The 23,371-nt window shown below is 35.8% G+C and overlaps 1 pseudogene; it reads right to left on the minus strand.

The window, feature by feature from the left end:
• Window positions 1–22,844, minus strand: part of LOC126640147 (BTB/POZ domain-containing protein 6-like) — a 131,900-nt pseudogene extending 109,056 nt beyond the window's left edge.
• Between the last annotated feature and the right edge of the window lie 527 nt (window positions 22,845–23,371).

The raw sequence follows: 23,371 nt of genomic DNA on the forward strand, positions 1-23,371 counted from the left end.
TGTTGCTTTTGCACTGGGTGTAGGAGAGGTGTGAAATGGAGAACAAAGGTCTAAAGCATTCTAGAAAGAAAGTAATAGAACAAAGTTACACATCTGCCACTCTGCCTATGTCAGCAGTTCCTAACACTATTATGAATTTGGTTCTGAGGAATTGAACGATGTCAGGATTTGAGCACAAGCTCGAGAGAAGTAGAGGTGCCAACTGCAAAGAGGAGATGGAATGAGGCTGTAAAGTATTTTGTTGATAAATCAGGTTGGGTGACCATAGAGTCTCAGACACAGTTTCTGTCACAGTAAACTTCAGAAGGTTCCCTCTTATGTCTCTGTATTTATACTTCTTAACTGTCCCTTTCAAATTTTCAGGCAATTTGAGAGTTTTTACAGACTGCTTTTTTGTCTACACATTGTAGAAGTAAAATGGGATCATAGACTGTAAGTTGAACCTTTTCAGTGGCTTATGTGTTTTTGTTTAATTCAGTTTTGCAAGGAAGCAAGTGTTCTATGTATACTTCAAAAGAACCTTTTTTTTTCCCCTGAGTGCTAGCTTCAGACTTTGTGGAAGACTTAGTCCATATTTTACCACCATTAAATTTCATTTCAGAATAGTCTTTACTCCTTGAACTGCAATCAGATTGAATCAGGAATCAAGAAATGGCATCAAAAAGGTGTGTTTATAGTCTATATTCATCATATGGCAGCTGAATAAGGACCAAGGCTCACAACTGAGCCTTATGGTTCTTACTGAACTGTACTTTTGAATTTAGGCCCCCACTTGCTCACCTAAATGTAGAAATCTAGAACAATGCAATGACCATGAATAATGTTTTGGTTACATAAGTTTATCTCTTTTCTTGGAGTCTGAGAAGCTTTGGATAAATGCCTAATAGAACTGCTGTCTGTTTACCAGACACATTTCTTCCTACCTTTTGGCACAGCATTTATGGCATACACTTGAAGATAGGATCTCCACTGCAGTTCAGCTGAAACAAGTTATCCAATAATACATAACCTACTTATAGAAAGCCTCTTTCTCTCTCAACTTATACCACAGTGTTCACATGTATTCCCATAAAATCCACATTATAAACTGCTTTAAAATACTTAATGACTACATTACTACTCTAAATAACTATTGTATAACGTGTGTTGAATATTGAGGATTTGTGCTCTGAGCAATGAAAGAAAATAGAAAACAAAGAATTTTTTTTTTTTAAAAGGGATAGAAGACCAAAAAATACTCTATAGTTACTTTTATAGAAAAATTAGAAGCATTCTGAAAATTGTAATTCACACATGAATTAAACTACATTTATAATAAATATTCCACTAACAGCTGAAATAAAGTTGATGACTTTCCTCCAATCAGAGAATTATTATTTTATTTACTAATAATGAATGCATAACTATAAATTCCATTCATCATTTTTATTTAACAAGATGCTATCAACTGATATATAAAACTAATTTTATTTAATTCAATGTAAGTTCCTACAATTAATAATAAAATACTCTGAAGACAGTTGTATGGACACTTTATGGGTTTTATATTAATATCAACCAAATTTATGTAAAGCTCGTTTCTTTTTATATCAGTTTATATTAGTTTTTTGACTGTGAAAGCAAACTTTGGTGGTTCTTTGGACTATTTAATCCTTTCATGTAGCATGTTACAATTTTAAGTTCCAGAACTGCATTACCATTTATGGTTAATATTTTAAACAGCAGAACACCTGCTTCGTTCATGATCTTGTCTCATAAAGGTAACTTGATTTGCACAGCTACTGCAGGCAGTACGGATTCTGTTTCTTTGTGGGGAAAAAAAGCTAAAAATCAGACCTTGTGTACATAAATACAAGTTTGTTTAGGTTCTACAGACATTTAAAATTATTTTGCTGATGTCAACAAGATTCCAGTCTTGTAGTGTTAAAACAATGAAACAATAGATTAAATATTGAAAATATGTAACAAGTATAATCTTCAATTTTCCTGTGAATTCCTTTAAGTTTCTGTTCTATCATATTACTCTAAAAAGCATTTAAAAAATAATACGTTCAGAAAGGAGAATAAATGAGATAAATAAGAAATAAATGGTGGGAGAAACAAAACTTGAGAATAAATTACATAAATCACAAATTATGACTTATTGGCATCAATACACTCGCAAATATTTTACTAATCAAACTGCTTTTCCACCAGGTGTGAACTGATACTACATGTCAGCTGGAATATATGTATTCCAAAATTAATCACTTTGTTTCTTTCTTTAAAAAGCATTGCACAGTCAAGTGGTGCACATCAGCTAGACAAGCAATGTTTATCTTATGCTGTGCTGTAAAGTAGTGGGCAGAGCTGGGAAGCTGAGAGTGATAATGGAGGTCAGAAGTGACCTGTCTCCACTTTGCTGAGGGAATAGTGGGTGTCGTTAAATAAAGCTAATTTCCTTTGCCTAATATATTATAAGAGGCTTCATGAATGCCTGCATGGATGAGGCAGGGATAGATAGAAGGGTCTTGAAACCTTAAGATTTAAAACATGGAAAATAACATTCGTTTGATATTGTAGTGATCCATGCATTTAAAGAAGCAATGGTTACTGATTTATTTTTATAATTTTGTACAAAAGATGTACAAAAGATGAGGGGGATCAAATTAAATACTTTCATAATTTCTTTCTTATCACCTTACAAGATAATTAACAGTAGCTCATGATTTACTCTATCTGTATAACTTATTGAACAGACTTGTTTCTTTGGAATCACAAGAGTTTTTGGCTACTGAAATCTTCTAGACAAGGATGTTATATTTATTATATATAAATTTTGATGTATGGTTCTCATAACTTTCCATTTAAATATCCTGACCTTATAAAGATTTCCTGCTCTACAATAAAATTTTGTATCTATTAACAAACTGGGTGTGAGATTTAAAAGGAATCTATCAGGATTCATGTTCTTGCAATGTAAACAAAAGGTCCTGAATGGAGTATATGGAGATCTACATGTGAAGATTCCTCTCACCTGACTTTGACTCTCTAAAACATTGTTATCTAGTTTACACTTAAAATCTGGACTGAGTCTATAAAAATTCTTCCCACCATTTGAGACTTGTTTTTCCTTATTGATTATGAGAGTAGCTTCAATGCTTAGCTATGATGTCTGAAATCAGGCAATATAAAGCCATGTAATTATTATTTAATTAATTCATAACAATTAAATAATTACATTCGTGAGTATGTCATCAGAATATAGTATTGGTATGGACTAAATTTAAAAGAATATCTATAATTATAAAAGAAGGGAGTGGGTTTGAAATTATCTGCAGCAAATGTAATCCTGGGATTACATGAATCTTGCTTGGCATGTAATAGGGCTAGTTGCATTCAGTTCTTTGGGCTATTTTTCTGTGAAAGAAAAAAAGAAAAGAAGAAACCATTATGCTGCTGCCTTCACAGTCATCTACTGTACATCAGATCCAAAGCCCTCCAATTTTTTAACAGGTAGTTTCTCATCTGGTTTAATCAGCCTGCCCCAGGGGAAACTTGTACTGGAAAAAATAAGCTGCCATTTCCTACCTTTGGGGGACAAAAAATGTCTATCTTGTCTTAATACTCTACTTCAGAGCATTTTCTGGAGTTTAAGGAGCTCTCATGACACCTGACAGTCAGAGGAGAAAAGCAGAGAAGTCAGGGACTGAAAGGCATTGCAAGAGTTTGCAAGAGTAAATGGGAGTTTGAAGATCAAGTGAATGAGGGAGAACAATGTTAATCAGCTGTGTTCTCTTTCTGCTGCAGTTGCCTCATCAGTATCGACTCCTCTCTGCCAAGGGCATGATGCTCTGCTATTTGGGTTTGGACTTGTAGGGTCCCAGAATAAATGTCTGAAATACACACACATTTTATTTGAAGAGGATAGGGACAAAACCCACAATTTAAATGGTTACATTTGCTTTTTCAGTGAAACCTAAACTCCATTTCACAGTTGCTTTTCCAGGTCTAAAGATAAGTTTTTGCAAAAAATCCCAACCAAACCCAACAACAAAGATTTAGTAGGTACTCAATGATCAGCCTCAAATAATTCTTTTAATGGACAGTTCCATGTGCTCTGCAAGCACAATTGTCCCTATGGATTATGCACAGTATTGTATGCTGTTAACATATGCTCCTCTCCAGTTGTTCAAACTGATACAGACAACACAATCATTTTTGTGGTGTTTTCTGTGAGCATCGTTCTTGACTTTTCTGTTCTGTAGAATATTTTGTGGACATTCATCATGCAGTATTCTAATCTTTTGGCTAGAGTTAAACTCCTTTCTCTACTTCTATCAGAAAAAAACAAACAAACAAATAAATAAAACCCCACCACAGGGTATGTTTCATAAGATAGGGGAAAAAACCCCACAGATCTTTGGATTTTAAAGAATTTAAAGACAAGTTTGAAACAATCTTATCTAGTTAGCTTTAGCTCATCAAAACTATAACATGCTGAATTTAGCTACTTCTCAGTTTCCCTCCTTCATGAGGAAAGAAAGATATGTAGTCATCTAATACTCCTTCACAGAGACCAGGAGGATGTAGAAGAAAGGATTAATGCAAGTGTTACCATTCAACATAGACACCTTCAAGGAAGCTCCTGAGCAATAAATTACTAAATATAAAAACATAGCACCTGCTGCAGCAAAGCTAATGGTGCAAATATTTTAAAACCAAGAGCTATCCTGGGATATAATCCATTAATATACTCTACATCTAGAATTTTTATTGTAATTCTTCAGAAGTCACAGATTAGACATTCATTAAAGTAAAATGCTTTTACTTGTATAAGGGATAGGCCTCACTGTGATTCTGTAATGATGCCAGTCCTCTGTTTATCTTTATTCTGGCTGTGTGGCTCTAAATCAAGATAAAAACCAACTCAACATGAAGGAAAATAAAAAGAAGGTCATTTAATCACCCCCTTAGCTTAAAATGATTATTGATTCCTGGAGGTGATGTCTAATTCTGCCAGAAAATCCATTTCAGTAATGATTACTGCCCTCTGCTTTATCTATTATCGTGGAGGTTATTAAAAGTGGGAGTCTCTAGGGAAGTATATAGCTTTAGACCACTAATATCATATTTAATATGTTTTTAACAGAACAGAGTTTCAGACTGTGTGCCCTTTAACCTACAAGTGAATCAAGGAGGCAGTTAGGAAAGTGTAGGTCTAATTATTATATATACTCCACTGGGATCTAGTCACACACGGCATGATAGATAAATATCAGCTGGGACAAAGATGTATTGAACCCTTCATCACTCTAAATTACTGGCTGTTCACAGCTCTAGAAATAACATACTCAGAAACCTTACAGTACCCCTTCAAAATAGTTACTCAACTTGTTGTTGCACTTTACCAAATAATGTTCACATCCTGTGACACTTGTATCATGTTTTCCTCCTGGCTGCTCTTTCAAAGTCACAATGATATAAACTACCATGAGACTAAAGAATTGTCTACATGTTGAAACACCTGTCCTACAATTACTCTAGTGTGTCCCATTCCAACTAGACTATATAACTAAATTCGTAATTAGCATAACTTGATAAAAATCAAAGATTAAACATTCAAATCATCTAATCTAGTCACCTTTTGTGATCCTAATTTCTCTCTACATATCCAACTATATCCAACTATAGTAAATATCCAACTATATGAAAAAAACAAGTAAGATGACATATAATATAGCATATTAAAATTGTGTTGCTTTGGTATTCCACAGACTACCTGCTGTTAATCCTTGAACCTTTTTGAATAAAAGGATCAGTATTAACACAAATTTTCAGGGATCATAATGTTTTTTCTCATGATTTTTAAAATTGGAAAAATGTATTTTTTTAGGATAAGCTGCAGATCTTTTTCCATAGAGTTTTGGACCACCATTAATGAGAATGTGGAGACTAAGAGTTGAGACTTTCTCATCTATGGGCTATTGAAATTTTTTTTTTTTTTTTAATCCAAGAGAAACCTTTTTAAAAGTTATTTTAAAGAAAAGTGTTAGGAAAAATAAATGACAGAATCCAATTTCTGAAATTAATTACTCTGACAGTACTTGTGATATAAAAATAGCTTGATAACAATAATTAAAAACATATAGCAAAACTCATGACTGTCTACTTATTTATAACATGGTAAGTCCCTTCACAATGCATACAATATAATAAAACATTACTCTATTATCTGCCATGACCAACAGATACTGTAGATCATATCAATATTACTACATTTGATATGAACAGATGTTCAGAGTCAATGACTGAAAAAAAAAAGGAGTATCAAATGTAGTTTCAACCTATTGGAAATATTTTGGGCATTATGGAGCATGAGGCGCAACTATTTTTAATTCTCTGTTATGAACTCCTTATAGCCTTGTGTGAATAACAGTTTGCCATTATAACTTTTCCAGCATTTCTGAAGGAAGAGAAATCAGAACTAGTTTCTGAACCAAGAATCTGAACAATTTTCTTGTCAAGGCATCCCAATGACAGTAAGTAAGTGCAAATAGACTGTAGTCTAGAGACCTTGGACAGATGAAGTGTCATTCACACAAGCAAAAGCCCCCAAGAGTTATGCAAACACTAATAATACCATGGGTTTAGAATTATTTGTATACAGTTGTGCAATATTGCTACATCTAGGAAAATAGCAAAAAGTAATTTTAATTAATATTTGTCAGAAAAATGTGGTTTTTTTTTTTTAAATCTTATTCTTCTTTACAGGGTAATTTTCTTTTCTTTTGCTACTTCTGACATTATTGCACCTTTTGGCCTTTTGTTAACCCATGCAAATTCAGGGGGATTGCTGGAAAGCTTGTGATTGGTTTTAAAAAAGTTTTGTGTTAGTCCAACAATTTATTAGACTCTAAGAGAGTCAGAGAAGGCCTAATAATTACATTTTGAGATGCAGTGTTCCAATTATTGGCCAGCCAGGGAACAATTATTAAAGATGTCATAGAAATTTGGTTTAAAGTTTTCACATCAGTTATTTTACGCACAGTTGATAGATGTGATCTATACTTTATAAATAAAGCGTGTGAAATACTGGCAGTGTTTATGTCAATGGCTGTTCTACCATTAACTTTAATGGGAAAAAGAGGTTTCACACTATACTGTGAAATTAAAAAAGGCATGTATACTCTCTAGCACTGTATAATTTATTCTTGAATTGCTGTTCACTTTGAAGGATCTGTAGCCCCATGAATTGTTTATCTCAACTGGGCCTGTGGATGTTTTGATATTTTTATGAAATTCTTTTTATAATGATGTATGTACTTCAATTATTTTCATGTAGTTTCAGTAATTCATTATAATGCAGAGAGATATGTCAGCTATGCCATTTTTAGGATCATATTGTATTTCCTTGCTGTATTGAGTGATAGGATTAATTTTTTTTGAGCCTTTATAAGTGGACTTGTACTGCTCACCATTAGGACATTTTGCAGAAAACCTGCTGTTGGTTATCACAGGGACCTCTAGAAGAAAAAAAAACAGAAAAACAATCCTAGATTAATGTCCTCAATGTGTCACTGTCAGAGAAGTCAGCCAAAGCACAATATACTTTTTAATGGCAGTAATATCAGTTATTTTCTCTTCAAAATATAGACATATAGTCACAACAGTAAGGAAAAAAAATAGTAATTCATTGACCAAAGCTGGGGTCAGATTGTCAGCTGGCATGAATTTGCATGCTCCATTACTGTTAATTGGGTTTATACTCCCTGAAGACCAGATGTTCTATGTTTCTCCCTGTATAGTGCTTTCAGATTCATAGTAAGTTTTGACTTTAGTATTTTTGTATTTTTTTAGAGTCTGGGTGTCATTGTATTTGTTCTGGTCAGTCTTTTGCCATATTTAAACTCTGACGTGATTTATGCACCTAATTATCAGATTTAAGTTTTAAGTTGAATTAAATATTTTGTGTCTGCACCATTTTTAGTTAATTCTTCTGTTTATCACATTAGTTTATTATTTATGTTTTGTTCAACTGTGAGAGCAAACAAGATTTTAACCCTCCCTGATTAATACTGTTTCTCCCTCCTCCCACCTCTGCTAACACCTTCATTCTTCCTATCCCCTATCTGAAACAAATTTATTCCAGCCATACTTAAAATAACTGTTTTGCATAACTCTTACATAATACTTGTTTTAACAGTGGGTTTGGTGTGTGTTTTGTCTGTTTGTTTGTTTGGGGCTTTTTTTTTTGTTTGTGGGGTTTTGTTTGTTTGGTTTTTCCTTACATCTTCCTTAACATAGTCCAACAATGAAATTGCTTTTTTGACCATTTCATACCTAACATTTTGTTCAAGAATTTGACTATTAGCAGTTCTGTGGTTTATTTAAGAAACTTGCAAGTAATGATCTTCATTGCTGTAAATCTCATAAATCAGAAGCTATTAAACTTTGTGTGTGTTCTTGTCCTTTTCTATGAAAAGAAATAAATGAGTTACTCCACAACACACACTTAGTTTGTAACTTATTAAGTTTAATAAAAATTATACATTTTTAAACAGCACAATAGCTGTATTTTGTATTTGAGATACTAAGACTTCTGTTGATTTAAAGAGAAAAAATAATTCATTTGAGCATTACCAGTAGGTCAAGGAAAGTGATCCTGACCCTCTACTCGGCCCTTGTGAGGCCTTGTGTCCAGTTCTGCATTCCTCAGTACAAGGGAGACATGGAGCTCCTGGAGTGGGTCCAGCAGAGGGCCTGGAACATCTCTCTTGTGAGGACAGACTGAGCTGTGCCTGTTCTACCTCAAGAATATACAACAAAGAGGAGATGTTGTCAATGCCTGTCAGTCCCTGAAGGGAGGGTGCTAAGAAGATGAAGTCAGGCTCTTCTTGGTGCAGCCAAGCAATAGGACAAGAGGCAACAGGCAGAAACTGATGCTCAGGAATTTCCACCTGAATATGAGGACAAGCTTTACTGTGCATGTGACTGCACACTGGAAGAGGTTGCCCAGAGAAGTCATGGAGTCTTCCTCAGTGGAGATATTAAAGAACTGTATAGATACAACCCTGTGCAATGTGCTCTAGGATGACCCTGCTTGAGCAGGGAGGTTGGACCAGGTGACTCATCCTGTGGTCCCTTCCTTCCAGACCCATTCATTGATTCTGTGACTCATTTTTACATGGAAATCTTACAAAAGTTGTAAAAATTAAGTTAACATCTAAAACTTGTCACTTGAAGAAAATACCATGCGTACACATTTGAGGGAAGTACTGGCACCAACAGTTTCATAAACTGATGAGAAACTTCCTCATACTGTTAACTTTATTCTACGTAAGCTTATACTTTTCTAACACAAAAACACTATGAGATTAGTAGTGGAGCAATTATTAATGGTTTTTTTTTCCTTCATCATTGTCCTCTAAAGTTTTCTTGCCTTTACTCTTGCAGTCCATTTTCCTTCTTTCCCCAGTATCATAGTAAAAGAAGATAGATGGTGGGATTTATTCATAACTCCCTTAGATCTGTTTTATCTCTAATGCCACCCATTGCCAGTGGCAAATACAGAACAAATTTATTTTTCCATAGCTCCTGACTATCAAGAAATGATCCAACAAATGTTAATTGACTGCTTGTGGGGGGGGAGAAAATGTGTCAAAACTGTCTACTTTTTCATTTTGTCATTTCCAGACATCACAGTAAAGACTGGAAAAACTCATATATGGTGGGAAACCTGGTACCTGTTGAGCTGTGAAAAGAGCTGCCATTAGGCACCACAAATATTTCCACCAAGGTTAGCAAAAGTATGAGGAAAGTTCCCATCAGGCAGTTTATAACTATACAACTCTTTTTTCTTCCTTTCCCTCTCTCCTTCCCCTCCAAGCCTTTGATAGCCAGCAATTCTCTTTGCTGGTACACACAGTGGCCTTTCTCAGAATATAATTCACAATGTTTATAACTGTCATTTCAGTCTCTGTACTTTGTATTTTTTCATCTCATAGTCTTTCTCTTTTCCAAGTTTTTGTCACCCTGAAAAAACACTAGTGTTTATAACCTCTCTGGCTGCACTGGCTGGCTTTGTCATCAGAGGTTTTTGTATCATTGTCAATGACCTGTTAGGAAGAATCTTGTAAACATTCTGTCACAGTAAATGTTAGGCTGAAAATCTTCTGTTATCTTAACTTGCATCCTCAGAATATTGGCATTTTAAGTTCTTGGCCATTGACTTATGTGATGGGCTCAATATAGTAAACTCTTCAGATTCTGTTTTTCCTTAGTGCTATTTCTTTTTGCCAGAAAATAGCCACGTTAATCAAAGAATAGTTGTATTCTTAGGCTGTGAATTGTTGGGACCTTCTGTGCTAAATATTTATAATTTTAAAAATTCTCAAAAAATGCAATGTTTATCTAGAATAAAAAGGAAAAATAGTTGAAGACAATTTTTGTGAAGTTTTGAGCAATATCCTGAATGAGACATACAGGAAATTCCAGTATTATGGTTTTATACGTATTGCCATGGAAGAATGTAGGGAATTCCCAGTTCTGCTTTATTATTTCAACAATGAGAAGTGTCTGAGGTACCCAGAAAGGTTAGCAGAAAGTTGTGTTATCTGGCACTCTAGGCTGACAGGTAGATTTTGTATAATTAATTGTACTAGTCTTGCAATAGCTAAACTTCCCAGCTCCATTGCAGTAGTTTTGTGGCTAACCTGGTTCTCTGTACTAATACTTTAAAGGTGAGAACTAGGTATTACTTAACTCAAAAAATGTACAAAAAGCTCAAGATGGTATATTTAGAGTTTGTTTCAATTTCTGTTTCTGTCTCAATTTTTAATTTCTGTTTTAGAAATCTTTAAGAACATTCAAATTGAAGTGTAATACTGGAAAACTAGGAATCTTTACCTATAGTGTCTCCAAGGTGCCAGAGTCTAGATATTAAAGTGTCTCAGATAATCTCGATATATATATAAATGCACATACTCATATATATAAATACACCACAAATATAAGGTATACATCAATAATATATGGTAATATACTGTTATGAAACAATACTGATTTTGACTTTGCTATGAGCTTTTAAAAATATAGACTTATATCAAGAAAGTGGGTTAAAGTTGACCTCTTGTCCCAAAGAGGCACTAGGCTGCCCATCTGTAATGGCTTTAGTAGACATAAAGTTACTGTGAAGAGTAAGAAAACCTCAGTTATTATTTTGGCAGAAAATTGGGAGGCAAATACAAGAAATTAAGTAATCCTCTTCAGTATATGGATTTATATCTCTTCTGGATTTGCAAGTCAGAAATACAAGTATATGTTCTGGCAAATGTTCCATTTTCCCTTGGAATGAGGCAAAAGACTCCCTGCAAACTGATCACCAATTCACTGCTGCCAGGAGTGCATGCTGGGTGAAATGGAGAAGTCCTTTGAGAAAAGACTGGGATTTGTTTGAGGGAAATTGTAAGTGTATGAGTATTAGTGACACTGGAAAACTCAGTCATCTGGAAATCAGGAAATGAGTATCACCACTTTATTCAATCCTTTGCACCATTCTTAGAGATAGCAAGGCATATTGCTCCATTTTGCAGGGATCAAACAATGCTTATGAATAATAGCATCACAGTCATGGTGTTCATGTCAAACATACTGAAATACTTGAATACCAGGAAAAGCAGAAAAACACAGTGAATACTGGAATCCATCCTGGATACTGTTAAATAGTACTAGCCAAAAAATCCTTAGATTTATTCCAGGAACCACTTCATGCTTATCAGCAAGAATGCAGAAAGCCTATCCCAGTGGACAGATGAATGAACTACTAATGGAACAAAGCAATCTGGAATAATTAAATTTTTCAGATAATGCGCAAAGTATAGCTGAATGGATAGTACTGTAATAGTATCCCTTGATCTCTGTCAGTTCTGTATTCCTACACATAAAGACAACAATAATTTAAAAAAAAACACTTTTCAAGATGATCAGAGTCCAGAAATTTCTCCAATCATCCTCTTTCCAGCCTTTGATCTGCCAGGAACTAATCAAGGTTTTAATTTCCTTCATCAAGGTGTCCACAAAATTATTTTTTTAGACAATACATTTTCTTTTAAACACTTTTAAAATAAAACCCTAAATAATGACAGTTTATATCCTTACTGCTAAATCCAAAATATTTATCAGGAATTTTATAATGTATTTAAGGTGTGAAAAAAACACTCTAGAAGTTTGTGTTTAGAGAAAAGTATAAATATTTTCAATTAGAGAAAAAACAAACATAAAAACAATGCTACAAGAGGAGGATATATAGAATTTATAATATATAAAATTTTAGTTCTGTTGCTTTGATTTTCAGACACTAGTATTCATAGTTTGGGCAGAAATATAATCTGGGTAGACCAAATGCCTGAGAACTGATCACTAGTATGTGGTTGCTTTTTTTGGCTGTGATATAATCAACCCTCTGGATGGAAGAGAAGGTCAAATATACATCAGCAGCAGTGGGAGGATCATCTGATAGTGGAACTGGTAATTGTGTTTTTGCATTTGAGATTGGAAACTACATAGGTATTTTTTAACAAAAATGGTATAAACATGAATCAGTCAAAAAAGAGAATAGTTTTGTGTTAACCCAGTTGGGAAAGCTCTGGAATTAAGACTTTGTTAGTAGTAAAAGTTCAGTAGTACACCCAAGCTGGTGAAAAGACTGTGACAAGAATTCTTTTAGGGGAAGTAAGATTCAACTGCTTTCATTTTATCTGTAAATTAGGCTTTTTTTTTTTTTTTTCCAGATTGATCATCTGAACTATTCCATAATCAGCAAAAGTTCTTGCAGTGGTGAGCTGTAGATGAGTAGCTCATGCTACCAGTGTAAGATTTCTAATTTCCTAATATCTAAGATATGAAGCTGACTTAAATCCTACTTATCCTCTCTTTTTATTTTTAAAATCAAAGAATTATCCAATTGTTCAGATTGAAGAATTCTCTGGAGGCAACATGGTCCAGCCCTTTGATCAAAGCAGGGCCACATTACCTGCAGTTGCACATGGCTTTGGCTGGTGAAGTTCTGAATAGCTCCGAAGCAGCTGCTTCCACAGACTCTCTGGGATCCTGCTGTAGTGCTTGACTGAGCTTTCTGTTGCAACTTCTGTTGCCGAGGAGGTAATTGCCTTATCCTAGAAAGCAATCAAGTTGATCAAAGATAATTTGCTTTTTCTAAGTTCACACTGGCTGTTTCTGGTCATCTTATTTTTGCAGTTGTACCTGCACACGGCTTCAATAAAGATCTGCTCTGTAATCTTCCTCAGGACTAAGGTTAGGCTGATCTGCCACTTGCCATGTCCTTTTGAAGATGACAGATGGTGAACTCACATCGATACCCTCTGCACTGTTAGATTCATTCTGTCTGGTGCCCTGGACTTAACAATTAACAACTAACAATTTTCTGAAGCGCTCCCTATTTTCTGAAGTACCTGCTCTAAAGTAGTTTTATCCCTGCCTGAGACTGTGTTACTAGGTTCAGAGATGTAGGCCCCTGAAGATAAACCTAACCAGAAACTAATACAGAGAAAACACCGAATACCTCAGACTTTTCCATGCCCTTTGCCACCAGGTCACACACCTCACTGAGCAGTAGTTTCATTAGCCTACTTTCTGCTGCCAAAGTACCTAGAGAAACCTTTTTTCTGTTAGTTACAGCAGGAAACACCCATTATTTGTAGAACTCATGGCTAGGCTTCGCGAACAAAGATTTGAGGAGGATTCTACCCACGCTTGCTACAAGCGCGCTGATGGCTAAAAAGGCCAATGCGAGATAGACAAGTCTGGTTGCAGAAGGTACAGTAGAAAGACTCTCCGGGTGATATAGACAAGACGCGATTCTTTCTGCGTTGTCTTTTCTCCTCGAGAGTGATCCTGCGTGTGTTCTTGTTGGAATCACTACTTGTTGGAACGCAGGAACCAGCTAGCTCGGTGTAGGGTCGACAGGGCTGAATCTTTATTAACAGAAAATGGAGGGTTTATATAGGGTTGTGGGAGGAAGGTTCAAGAACATGGGAGGAGAATAGGAGGAGCATGCTAATCCTCCAACTTGGATTGGGTACAGGTTAATACATAAACATGGGGAGAACATACATATGTATGCAGGGATAACGTAACAACAGGGAATAACAGGGGTTGGTCGAGCTGCTGTGGCACCACGAACTGTCCAATGGCAGCTGACACTTGCTCTTGGGCACGACGTCCATGGCAACCACTTGCTACATGGTGATACTTGCAGCTGCAGCTCGAAGGCAATGTCACCTAAAAATCACTTACAATACATGTTGTTTTTAACCACCATGATTATGCTCTTTACAGATATGAAATTGACCCCATTTATCCACGATCTCATAGACCTGGTCGCCAACATGTTCTCAAAAGCAGCAGCAGCGTTATAGATGGTGTGTCTCCAGGCCTCCCGATTGGAGGCCAGAGTAGACCAATGGTGGTGATCAATACAGCCAAGGCTGAGGGATTGTTTCAGGGAGTCCTTGTATCTCCTCTTCGGGGCTCCTCTCTTGCGGCAGCCAGTGGCAAGTTCCCCATAGAGCACGATCTTGGGGAGGCGGTAGTCCTGCATCCTGGAGACGTGCCCTGCCCAACACAGCTGTGTTCTCAACAGCATGGCCTCAATGCTTGTGATTGCTGCCTGTTCAAGGACAGACGTGTTGGTCACATAGTCAGTCCAGTGGATGTTTAGGATTGTACGGAGGCAGAGCTGATGGAAGCGTTCTAAGAGACGCAAGTGGTGCCGGTAAATGACCCATGATTCGGACCCATACAAAAGAATAGACAGTACAGTGGCTCTGTAAATGCTGATCTTTGTACTTTTCTTCAGGTGTTTGTTTTGCCACACTCTTTTATGGAGTTTACTGAAAGCTCTGTATGCCTTTGCTAACCTGTTGTCTATTTCTGCATCAATCTTACCATCTGAGGAGATGATGCTTCCCAGGTAATTAAACTGCTGGACTGATTTGAGTTCTGTTTCACCAATGGTGATATGGGGATGATGGGAGACTTCCTGAGGTGCAGGCTGATATAAAACTTCTGTTTTCTTCAAGCTGACGTCCAGTCCAAACAGCTCAGCAGTCTATGCAAAGCAGGATGTTAGACGCTGCAGAGCTACTTCTGTGTGGGTGACGAGGGCAGCATCATCAGCGTAAAGCAGCTCACGGATAAGAGAATCTAAGGTCTTAGTGTGGACCTTCAGTCGCCTTAGGTTGAATAGGCTCCCATCAGTACGATATCGAATGTAGACACCGTTTTCTTCATCGAGGTCTGCCGTGGCCCTTTGGAGCATCATGCTGAAGAAGACTGTGAATAAAGTTGGTGTGAGAACACAGCCTTGCTTCACACCATTGGCTATTGGAAAGGGCTCAGAAAGTGCATCACCATATCTGACTTGACCATGCTGGTCCTCATGAAGCAAGATGATAATTTTGAGGAACTTGGGAGGACATCCTAAACGTTCCCAAATCTGCCACAGACCTTTTCTGCTCACAGTGTCGAAAGCCTTGGTGAGATCAACAAAGGTAACATAGAGTCCTTTGTTCTGTTCCCTGCACTTCTCTTGCAGTTGTCTGAGAACAAATACCATGTCTGTGGTACCTCTGTTGGCTCAGAAACCACACTGGCTTTCAGGCAGAAGATCTTCTGCTATGTCGGGTATTAATCTGTTCAACAGAATTCTTGCAAGAATTTTACCAGCAATGGAGAGCAGAGTAATACCTCGGTAATTGTTACTTGCCTAATGATTGGAAAAATAATTAAAATGCAATAAAGTTACTACTATTAGAATATTAGTACTTATGAGTAAAATTAAGAAATCATTAACAAAAAGTTCCTCATAAAAGTTAAGATTGTTACTTATTAGTGGTCCATTATCTACTCCCTCTTGTCACCTATCTATCTGTGAATCTGTTGTGCTTGTCCTTCCAGCATTCCTGTAGTTACTAGTGCTTTCTTTCCTCAGGCAGAATAGGGTTTAGTGTTTGTGGGGGTGTTTGCTAAAGGGCTCATCAGTATCCTCCCTTCTTCAACTGAATCAGTGTGACTGATATCCATAGTGAGTGGCTCCAGCTGTGGTTCTTTGTGAATTTCTTCTCTTCAAGTGGTATATTACTTTACATTTGTTACTAGCTAGGGTTTCAAAATTTCAAAAATTAACTCTATCCTAGCTAAAACCAGGACACCTACACCCATCTCATTCAATAAAAACTGCTTCCAGATATAAAAAACCAAAGCCAAACCAAACCTCATAGGTCAATGGCCTTACCTATTTAATGCAATGCCTTTTTCATCAGAACTCTTCCTGATTCATATTAAAGTTATCATTGAGCATGAGAAGTGCAAGCAAGACATAAAATTCATTTTTCCTCCAAACAACTTTTTGACTGGCCACTAGAGAATAAATATATATATATATATACACATATATATATATAAAAGGTCACAACAGCTATGCACACATTTTTAATGCATTTATTTGAATACAAAAATTTACAGGGTACTGGAGAACCAGGAGAATTTCCAAAGTCTGACTGAAACAACTGTCTCACTTGAAGATAATGTTTTTTAAACATCCAGGATCACTGTTGTGCAAAGTCAAATTAAAAGAAAAGAAAATGTATGTGTAATATGTGATTATGTTTCTCATTTATATGCATTCTGCATGAGAGGGATAGAAATATGTGTTGACTGTGCAGCAAACGTTTTTAACCCATCAGATAACCTCAGTCATTTTGATGCTCAGGAATGCTTTTTATGACATTCCTTCAATTCGTTAGGCAGAAAAAGGAGGACATATTCTTTCACTACTAAATACAGGTTTTAAAGATGGAAAAAAGTTGGACTGGGTTTGAGAGGGTAAAGAAAGACTGGTGATATTACAGAAAAAAAAATACAGTTCATTATTATCACTATAAACTTGTTCTACCGAGTTCAAGGTTCCTTAAGACCTTCTGTCAAATGAGGATTTAGCACTATTTTCACTTAGTGGTCCAAAATAAGTAACATGAGAGGACCATGAAGCTTGTTTGCTTCTTTTGTTATTATTCTATCATCTATTAAAATATTCTTCATGGCTCTTTAACACAATTAATAACCTCTGTACTGTATACAGAGCTTTAGTCTAGAAATATGTGATGATACAACACCCAAGAAGTAGTGCAGTATGAAGTATTTATATTCGATTGTTATCCCTGACTGCTCATTACCCTGCTGACACTCCTTGAACATTTCCTGTGGACATGGTAAAAGGTAATTAACATGGATCTGTAAGTGAGTTCTCTTGATTTCGGCAAGACAGTGCATTTTGTTGGGAAGACTGATGCTAAAGATCTGATTCATAAAAACCCACTTCTTAGGGATGCAGTGCACTGCACTCCCCGATGTTGTTCAACGTCTCTTTCCCTCCAAGATTTTTTACCTTTTTTTTCCAATCATCTCCAATTATCATCCTTTCTCCTCCTGTTGCATGTTGAAGCCTTAGCCCCTAACTACCATGATCTGCTTTAATTCTGGCTCTGGTAAGCTGCTGAATCACCCTTCCTGGCTACCATTTCCTGTTGCTGAATGTCCTTTCCTCTTCTCTTATAATTTTCTTTTTTCTAATAGTCTGTGCACTACTGTCCCACCACAAATTGCACTTTAATTCTCTGTGTCCCTTGCCTTCCCCCATGAAATCAACCCCTTTACTTCTGTTTACTAAATGTTTCAACATTACTCTCTTCCTGGGCATGATGTTCTTCCTTAGTTCTCATCTTAGGCTCTTCTGATAAATCCTATTATAAAGCCTAGTGATAAAGACATAGATCTAATTCTATATTTGTATATAAATTTAATGCATATATCTATAGATTACACACACATCAGAAACACACATTTTCTTATCTTTATTCTATTTACAGGCTAGACAGTAAAGAGAATAAAGGATTGTTAGTGCCATTGAATTTGAAATATATATTTTTAAATAAAGTAAAAAAAGAAATAAGAACAAATTCTGGGATTATAAAGTACATGATTTACCATCTAACACAAAATTTAGGTTATAACTCCTGACTGACTCTTAAAACTGGGAAGAAGTCTTAAGATCTTAGGACTGTCTTCTACCTCTGGAACGTGATGTGGGGTAGTCCTATTCATTTCATTGTACTAAAGGTAAAACAAGAGGATAAAGTACAGAGGAGAGGGTAGGCAGAATACATGAAGCTAAAGAAATATTGAAAAGTTAACCTGAGCTAGGTCTCTCTTCAGATGAAAAGAAAATATTAAAAGGTGTTTTTCTGGGAATCTGAAGAAATTAAGGTGATAGATATTGTGAGATTATTTAACTTAAATTTTAATTATATGAACAAGTGAACACAAATGTAAATTTTTAAGAAGGACAAAGGTCTGAGAGACTTCATTATCCAAGGAAACTCTAAGACACAAACAGAGTAAATGTGGTTGTAGTGAAACTTTCATATCAGAAAATACATCTCATTAAATTACTCAGGATGTCATTTCTATTTAAGAATGTCTTCCACTATTCCTTCTTTCCTTAAATTTTTTTTTTTAATTCATTGGCAAATTAATATTTTTTAACATTAACTATCAGACTGCTCAAATTACCAAGGTATTACTCTGTTCTCCATTGCTGGTAAAATCCTTGCAAGAATTCTATCATAATCTGCATTATTCTGGGAGAAATTAACAGTTATTCTTTATGGTGTGAGAAATATTCTGTACTTCTCCAAATGTATTATTCAAACTCCTATGAATAGGTAATTTTATGGAATAAGAATAAAATCAAAGATATTCATGTATTATATCTTTAAATTCATAGGCTGCAAGTCAAAAACTATGACTGTCAATCATGATATGGACAGATGTATAAAGCATAATTCTCATATAATGGTGATGCTGTCATTTGTTCTAAACTTCAGTCTCCTTTTCATCTTGGCCAGACCTCTAATTAGAGGAAATCAAGCCAGCAAGGGAGACACAGAAAACATATAATGCATATACAGAGAACAAGTTTATGGACATGTTTTGGAATAAAGTAATTTATGGAATGTCTGTCAGATACTTCTATTAGGAGTATTAACTATCAGACTGCTCAAATTACCAAGGTATTACTCTGTTCTCCATTGCTGGTAAAATCCTTGCAAGAATTCTATCATAATCTGCATTATTCTGGGAGAAATTAACAGTTATTCTTTATGGTGTGAGAAATATTCTGTACTTCTCCAAATGTATTATTCAAACTCCTATGAATAGGTAATTTTATGGAATAAGAATAAAATCAAAGATATTCATGTATTATATCTTTAAATTCATAGGCTGCAAGTCAAAAACTATGACTGTCAATCATGATATGGACAGATGTATAAAGCATAATTCTCATATAATGGTGATGCTGTCATTTGTTCTAAACTTCAGTCTCCTTTTCATCTTGGCCAGACCTCTAATTAGAGGAAATCAAGCCAGCAAGGGAGACACAGAAAACATATAATGCATATACAGAGAACAAGTTTATGGACATGTTTTGGAATAAAGTAATTTATGGAATGTCTGTCAGATACTTCTATTAGGAGTATCCATCATTATCCTTCTATTTTTTTTTTTTTCTCTGAACAGAATATGCCTGGTTAGTCTGCAGATGAACTTGTCCTTCTCAAATATGTCTGCTTAGTATCTAAAAATAATAAGTTTGAATTGGTTTAAAAAAGGAGATCCAACTGTAGCAGGCAAACCAATGAAACTAAACCCTATCTATCTATCTATCTTGTTTCTATAACAACATTTCTTAGAATAATACCTACTTATTAATCTATTTCTGTATTTAAATATAGATCTTCAGTATATCTGCTCCAAATATGTTCTCTGTCCTCTTCCTGACAGCAATCATATTTAAACCCACCTTTGTATATAAAGTTTAGTTTATCCAGTGTATAAAAACAAAGAAATGTAGGTTTGCATTGCATGTAAATATATGAAAATTAATTCTTCCACCCCAAAACCAGATTATACAGAGCAGTCATATTTTGACTTGTGGCTATAAGTGTAGTTAATCGACACAAACATAAATATAAAATAAATATAAATATATGGTTTTAATTAGAGGATTATTTTTAATTAACATTTAGAAGGTGAATTGTTCACTACAAAGTATTTAAAGATCAGTGATACCCGAATATGTTCAACTTATTTAGCCATATATTCAGGAATGCAGTGCCATTCCTTCTTGTCCTTAAAATTTTTAAGAAGGTTTACTTAATGTGTGATAGTGGGTACAGGCCAGAGAACACAAAAAGAAAAAAAGGTAAACTTTTCAACAAGAGATATAGAGCTTGTTGTTGCTGCGTAAACACAATGTAAGTCAGGTATATAGCAAATTTCTCTACTCTTACAGAAATTTTCACTGATGATTTGTGTAACTTGAAGCTGCAAATGAAGTGATTATTTGAATTTAATAAACTGACAGAAAATTACAAGTTCACTTTAAAATAGATTTCTGACTGACAGTGCAGTGGTAGCACTAAATCTCTTTAAACTCTTCTCAAAATCATTGCTCTAATTTCAGAGGCCACACAGTGCTGAATGACTGACTTCACCAGCAGCAGAGGATACACTTAATTCAAGCTTTATATTAAAGTAAGAACAAATTACTTTTTGTATTTCTACTGAGAAAAATATATACTTTTTGGTCTGTGTACTGTATGCAGAAAGTGAAAAACCTTTCTATTTTTCTATTCTTTTATGTAAGAAACTAGTTTTGTAGTTCCACTTATACAAGTTTTTTCAAAAGAGGGGGTTTTTATGACTGGTTCATTAGCATACTCTTTTTAGCACATGTAAACAACTGCGTTGATTTCCTTATCTTCTTACAGGAATAATTAATTGAGAAATCAGATTTGCAGAATTCCTACTTCCATCCATGGAAATGGATTATTATCTTCACAAAACAGTATCCGAGGTCTAACATTATCAGCTGGGACCCAAAAAAACCAGATTGAACTCCAGTGACTTAACACTACAGAACAGAAGAGTTCCTCACATCTCTGTTAAGAATGAGTTTCTCTTCTTCTGTCTTGTCCAAGCTTTGTATTACTTAGACCATAGGGTTTTTAGGGCAATACATTTTCTTCTAGAATGGTCCTTTTGATGGTATGGATAACCTACATCTAAGGTCAACCTACTTAGAAGTACCCAAACTCTCAACACGTATCTTATAAGACTACTTAGCATGGTATGCTGTTGTACTCCTACTGCAGACTAGCATCACCTTCCTTGAAAAAATTTTGTGGCAAAAAGTGGTTGTATAATAATCTGACAGTTTTTATATATATATATATACATAAATAAATAATATTATATATATATATGAAATAAAGCCTGACAGTTCTTTATTTCATGAATTGAAATGATTTATTGATATAAGCAGGTGAACATGTACAATTTTGAAAATGTTGTGAAGCATTTTGGTAACTAAAATGCAAAATTCAGAGCTAGAAAAGATCCGATCAGTATCAAAAAAAAATATTTATGAACTGGATTAGGACTACAGGCCGAGCTTTGTCACCAAAAACACAATGAGGTGCCCCTATACAAGAGAACAGGGTGGCCCCACGCAAGAGGGACATTTCAGACTAACTGGAGTCCTGAGACACTAGTGTGACTGTCTAGAACATACAATACTTGCAGTTTAAAAATGCAGAAAACAACAAAATGTAAGTAGGCATAGGAAATAATAATGGGGTTTATTTGCAAGATAGACCTACATTCAGCATATTTTCAAATATCTACATTTAGTATTACTACAGCTGCACATAAAGATCCGCCCACAGAAGTCAAGTCTCGGACAACCAATTCAGCATTAGCAGCTGAATGAACAAATGAAGTATCAGAAGAGGTCTGTGCATTTCTCAGAGGTATAAATCAAAGACTAAGGGTGTGAAGTCAAGTTCACATTTGCACAGCACTGATAACACTGGTATTGAAGAGCTGAATGTAGTTCTGTAGTTTAAACTGGGAAAGTGGGGCAAAGAAAGAACTGCAAAAATAACTTGGTAGAAAAAAAAATCCTTTTTAGAGAGCTCAGAGAATCACAGAATGGATAAGTTTGGAAGAGACCAGAATGGATAATTTGGAAGGGACCATAGTGGGTCATCTGGTCCAACCTCCCTGCTCAACAGGGTCAGTCTACAGAACATTGCACAGAACTGTGTCCAGATGGTTCTCAAATATCTCCAGTGAGGGAGACTCCACAACCTCTCTAGGCAACCTGTTCCAGTGCATGGTCATGCTCACAGTAAAGTTCTTCCTCATGTTTAGGTGGAACTTCCTGTGCATCATATTTTGCCTGTTGTCTCTTTTCCTATTGCTTGGCTGCACCAAGAAGAGCCTGGCTCTGTACTCTTGACACCGTCCCTTCAGATGCTTACAGGCATTGAGGAGGTCCCCTCTCAGATGTCTCTTCTAAAGGCCAGACAGGCCCAGCTCCCTCAGCCTTTCCTCACAGGAGATGCTCCAGGTCCTTAATCATCTTTCACAGCCCTCTGCTGGACCCACTCCTGGAGCTCGATGTCTCTCTTGTACTGAGGAGCCCAGAACTGCACAGAGCACTCCAGGTGTGGCCTCAGCAGGGCTGAGCAGACGGACAGGATCACCTTCCTCACCGTGCTAGCAATGTTCTTCCTAATGCACCCCAGGATACCATTGTCCTTCTTGGCTATGAGGGCACACTGCTGGATCGTGGATGGCTTGTTGTCCACCAGAACCCCCAGGCGCTTGTCCACTGAGCTTCTTTTCAGCAGATCAGCCCCCAGCCTGTACTGGTGCATTGGGTTATTCCTCCCCAAGTGCAGGACCCTGCATTTGTCTTTGTTGACTTTAGACGGTTCTTCTCTGCCTATCTCTCCAACCTGTATTTAGCTTTTCTGAAGAGAGCTGAAATAAGCGTGTGTAAGAGCCTTTATGGTGGGTGTGCATATTGGAAACAAGATAATTCTTTAACTTAATGTATAAAGTCACCAAAGAATTGTTAGGAAGCTGAAGAAAAGTAACAAGATGGGGATACAGATTTTGTTTCAGTATTTTTAAGTAATTATTTATTATTTATGTGAAGTAATTATTTATTATTTATGTTTCAGTGGTGACTAGGAATCCTAGCCTTAGAACAAAATAAAAAGATTTGTTGTTCTTCTTTTTTGCCTTAACAAAACTTCCATTTATAGCATTAAGTAAATGATGACAGCTGAATCTAGGCAACTTTGTAAAGTATAATGACTGGCAAATTATGAAGAGCTGTCTTTGATTATATGTGATACAAGTTTCATAGATGTCAGGTTTAAAGTTTTGTGAACTTAAT

The sequence above is a fragment of the Myiozetetes cayanensis genome, unplaced genomic scaffold (genome assembly GCF_022539395.1).
Source record: "Myiozetetes cayanensis isolate MyiCay16 unplaced genomic scaffold, myiCay2020 scf2-11, whole genome shotgun sequence".
Taxonomy (NCBI): domain Eukaryota; kingdom Metazoa; phylum Chordata; class Aves; order Passeriformes; family Tyrannidae; genus Myiozetetes; species Myiozetetes cayanensis.